Genomic DNA, 5,494 nt, shown 5'->3' with positions numbered 1-5,494 from the left:
AATGCATTACAAGTGTAGGCATTGTAATCGATTACGATCGCTGTTTTTCGACAGTGAAGTTGTAATCAGAGCTCCTATGACTTCGTATTTTTGTTCGTTAACGATTTCCTTTTGTCAAAAATCACAAACACACCTAAAAACAAGAGAGAACGCTATAGTCGGGTTGGTGTCCCGACTATCTAATACCCGTCACTCCGCTAAAGGGAGTGCGAACGCTGTGTCGGGTTGGTGTCCCGACTAATAATCGTAACTCAGCTAAAGGGAGTGCGAGGGAGATAGATATATGTTGACAATTTATAAATCGTATAACTTTTTAATGAATGGTCCGATTTGAAAAATGTCTTCTACATTTCGATAGGTATAAATATACACAACAAAATTGCATTTATACTTCTCGGAAATCTTTAAAGATGTGGGCGCAGGACCCATTTTAAAATCGTTAGTGGGCGATTGTGGGCGTTAGAGGGGGCGTGGCGCTCGGCTAAAATAAACTTGCGCTGCGTAGGAAGCCAAAGAATATGTGTGGGAAATCTCAACCTTCTAGCTTTTGTAGTTTCTGAGATCTCAGCGTTCATACAGACGGACAGACGGACAGACAGACAGACAGACAGACAGACAGACAGACAGACAGACAGACAGACAGACGGACAGACGGACATGGCTAGATCGACTCGGCTAGTGACCCTGATCAAGAATATATATACTTTATGGGGTCGGAAACGCTTCCTTCTAGCTGTTACATACTTTTGCACGAATCTAGTATACCCTTTTACTCTACGAGTAACGGGTATAATTATTGTATAAAAAAAAACTTCAATGGAATTTGTTGTTGGCTTGGTTCGCTCTTATCTATTACGAACAGCGACACAAAGAGGACTCGGGGTGTGCATAGGCAAGCATTTCGAGTGCACTGCCGTATTGTTAGTGCTATTACTTACAATTGCATTGTTACTAGTTTTGTACAGGGACCGTAAATAACAGTTATTTGTGATTTTTATTTTAAAAGGCCTACTGAGTTTTGTACAAGTTTTAATCAACAATTTAACTGGTTTTTATGCTCTTTATAGACATGAACAAATAACTGTTTATTTGCTTTCCAGAGTTGTTGAAATTCATATACTTTGTGGACAAGAGTAAAAAGAAAACCAAATATCACAGTAGTCTTTTTAAAATAAAAATCACAAATAACTGTTATTTACGGTCCCTGTACAAAACTAGTAACAATGCAATTGTAAGTAATAGCACTAACAATACGGCAGTGCACTCGAAATGCTTGCCTATGCACACCCCGAGTCCTCTTTGTGTCGCTGTTCGTAATAGACAAGAGCGAACCAAGCCAACAACAAATTCCATTGAAGTTTTTTTTTCTCCTCAACTCACTATGCAAAGTGTTGTTGTCTTTTTCATGACTGTGTGTGACTTGTTACTCGCGTGCGTGTGTTTTTCCTTTAATGGTGTTTGTAACTGCACTGCCATAAGGCAGTTTTGAGCACCCCTGCCATAAAGTATTCTTGATCAGCATCACTAGATTTAATCATGTCCGTCTGTCCGTCCGTCTGTCTGGCAGTTTCGACGCAAACTAGTCTTCCAGTTTTGAAGCTATCGGACTAAAATTTTTTTCAAAAGTCTTCATTTTTTTGCAGGCAGTAGTCGGGACAAGCAGGATCACACAGCTATATCGTGTAGATCCCATAGTATTGATCGGGAAACAAATTTAAAAAAATATATCTTGGGTGTTTTTATACCCGTTACTAGTAGAGTAAAAGGGTATATTGTATTCGTGCAAAAGTATGTAACAGCTAGAAGGAAGCGTTTCCGACCCCATAAAGTATATATATTCTTGATCAGGATCACTAGCCGAGTCGATCTAGCCATGTCCGTCTGTCCGTCTGTCCGTCTGTCTGTCCGTCAGTCTGTCTGTCTGTCTGTATGAACGCTGAGATCTCGGAAACTATAAAAGCTAGAAGATTGGCATTTTGCATGAATATTCTAGGAGCTCCTACGCAGCGCAAGTTTGTTTCAAAAAGGTGCCACGCCCCCTCTAACGCCAACAAGCCCCCTTTAACGCCCACAGTTTTGAAGCTATTATGAAAATAGTAACTGATATGTATTCGCTTCGTCAATACCTATCGATTGGCCAAGTAAAAAATTGCCACGCCCACTCTAACGCCCACAAACCCAATAAACGCTTAAACCTGGCCAGCGCCTACATTTCCGCCTTTTATGACCAGTAGTACCAATATCTGGCGGTAGATGGCGCAATACAATATACACTAGCGCCATCTAGAAAATGGCATTGGAAAAAATCTGCGTTTTTTTCTGTGGTCACTCTAATTCACATTATGTTAATGCAAATTTTAAATTATTTAAAATGGGGCGCGCATTTTGTCTCTTTTTGCTCGTATACGTTTTTCCCAGGTGCATTTACCTGCGCTAGAGAGAGACGGAAGATGTGCTAGGCAGAATTGAAAGTTCTAGAAAGCGTCTTCTAGAAAGAGATCCCTGGGTAAAAATCGAGCGGCGAAAAACATATAAGAAGGCATATTTCTATTAAGTTGTTTAGCTGAGTAACGGGTATCTAATAGTCGAGGCACTCGACTATAGCGTTCTCTCTTGTTTTAATATACAAACTCCTACTTTTGTAAATACCATTTTTTATATATTTCTGAATTTCGAATTATCAAAATCGGACGACTATATCATATAGCTGCCATAGGAACGATTGGAAAATTAATGGGAATATAATAGGAAATAAATTATTGCTTTGTTATACCCTTGCAGAGGGTATTATGATTTCAGTCAGAAGTTTGCAACGCAGTGAAGGAGACGTTTCCGACCCCATAAAGTATATATATTCTTGATCAGCATCACAAGACGAGTCGATCTAGCCATGTCCGTCTGTCCGTCCGTCTGTCCGTCTGACCGTCTGTCCGTCTGTCTGTTTTTACGCAAACTAGTCTCTCAGTTTTTGAGCTATCGGGACGAAACTTTCGCAAAAGTCTTCTTTCTATTGCAGGTAGTATATATGTCGGAGCCGACCGGATCGGACAACTATATCTTATAGCTCCCATAGGAAGGATCGGAAGAAAAAAACTTTAAAAAATTCTAGCTTCGGTGTTTTTTGAAATATTACCTTCTACTTTTGGGGATGTTATTTTTTAAATATTTCTGAATTTCGAATTAATTATTTAAAAAATCGGACTACTATATCATATAGCTGCCATAGGAACGATCGGAAAATTAATGGAAAAGTACTAGGAAATAAATTGTAGCTTCTTTGGTTTTTATTGTATTATCTTCTACTCTAGGATATAACTCTTTTTAAATATTTCCGAATTTCAATTTTAATTTGATCAAAATTGGACGACTATATCATATAGCTGCCATTGGAACGATCGGAAAATTAATGAGAAATTTTAGAAAATTGAACATTTTTGCGATTTGTTAATTAATAGGAATGATCTGCAAGGGTATATAAGCTTCGGCTGGCCGAAGCTAGCTTCCTTTCTTGTTGGTTTTTATTGTATTCTCGGCTGGCCAGAGCTAGCTTCCTTTCTTAATTTTTAGAGGGGCCTTACAGCTGTAACAGCAACTAGTGCAAAACTGATAACATATGAAATGAACGTCAAATTACCGTCGAGGAGTAAGCAACAAAGGTTGAACGATGTAATTTTGAACCATTCTTTTTTTTTTCAATTTTCCCGCTTTTTATAGGGGTTCAATTGAAAAATGTATATATTAAAATATATTGGTTGGGGCAAAATCCGATGTCTAGTGTTTCAAAAATGCATTTGAAAAAGCGGGTATTCACCATTTGGTTAACTGCTCCCCTCACAGAGGTTGTGCCTATATGCACGCTAAACCAGGCTAATAAGGGTTAACTCAAGCTTCTTATCTGAAAGTTTAATCAAAATCAAACCCACAGATTTTGAGGAAAAACGACTAAGGGCTAATACTCAACCCAACAAAAAATCGTCCAAATCCAAAAACTTTATAAGAAATCCAATTTCTTGACAATGTTTTCATATGAAGTTTTTTGATTTGGACGACTTTTTGTTGGGTTGAGTACTAGCCCTAACAGTGAACCTTGAATTTTTCCGCTGACGACTGTTCTGTCTGCCCACTTCTTTCCTCTCTTCGCTCTGAGCGTGCTCCCACATCCCAGCGGCGAACATGTGAATGGGGTCTGGAGAAAAAATGCATTACAAGTGTAGGCATTGTAATCGATTACGATCGCTGTTTTTCGACAGTGAAGTTGTAATCAGAGCTCCTATGACTTCGTATTTTTGTTCGTTAACGATTTCCTTTTGTCAAAAATCACAAACACACCTAAAAATTATTGCCTATGTGTTCGTTTTTCGATTCCCCTCCGGCACGTTTGAGCTTCGGAACTTTAATAATATAGTTTAACGAACTAAAAAAACTACAGACAATGGCCGAGCGGTTAGCCTTTCCATTCATTATACAATAATACCCATGTTTAATTTCTACATGAGGAAAGAATATTTTTTGTTTTCATAAATGACCAGCATTACAACTCAGCATACGTTTTTCAAAATGTATGTGAATTCGTAATGGAGACCCGAATGTGACTCGGCCCTAGCATACTTTTCCCATTACTAGTAATGCAAATTGTGTCCCGACCACATTACTTTGCCTATGGCAAAGTAATCCATGTTGTAATCCATTGTTTCCCTATTACTAAAGGAGAAGTAATGCATTCGTAATCCATTTTGTATTGGCAATTTTCGCCGCTGGAATGGTGCGAGCTCAGCTCTGCTGAGAACATTAAATATGTTTACCTGTCTGTCTATCTTAAGCTATCGAATGAGATGGCTAGATAGAGACAGGCATAGATGACGTTTTAAAAGAGAGCAGCTCTTGCGTTGAGACCACCTTACAGCAGGTTCGTTCATCACCTGTTTGGCGGTGAATCACTGCAAAAAATTGAGCACCAGGCGCTCAACCACTAGAAATTTTGTTTTAAAAATAGCGATGATTTTAAGATAGGCATGTCCTAGGGGTTATTCAGTGGTCGAAACCTGGCACTTTCTCAGCACCTGTTCATCCCAATTTTTTATCGCCTAATTGATCACCATATTCATCACCTTTTTGACGCTATTTCAGCGCCTAATTATTTCCGCTCATTTTCACCTGTTCACCGCCAATTTTCATAAAAAATAATATATATATTTTTAAAATATGTTAAATTTCATCGCCTTTATCAAAAGGTTTATTTATTTTCAACTCATTTTACTACATCATTTTTGGTAAATTACACAGGTACATAGCCAAAAATTTCCACGCACCATTTCTAATTTTCCATGATAATTGGGTGCTCCTGAGTAAAAGTCCCATACAAACCTACAGGTTCCGGGTATGACTAAGAATACAAAAAACCGATGCTCGCCGACATTTCGAATTATGTGGCCTATATAAATAGACTAACGTTCAGTATTTTCGCTGAAATCTACTCTCAATACATCACAACATT

Source organism: Drosophila takahashii, chromosome 2R, assembly GCF_030179915.1.
Source record: "Drosophila takahashii strain IR98-3 E-12201 chromosome 2R, DtakHiC1v2, whole genome shotgun sequence".
In the NCBI taxonomy this organism is placed as follows: Eukaryota; Metazoa; Arthropoda; class Insecta; order Diptera; family Drosophilidae; genus Drosophila; species Drosophila takahashii.
This window is presented reverse-complemented; position numbering follows the sequence as displayed.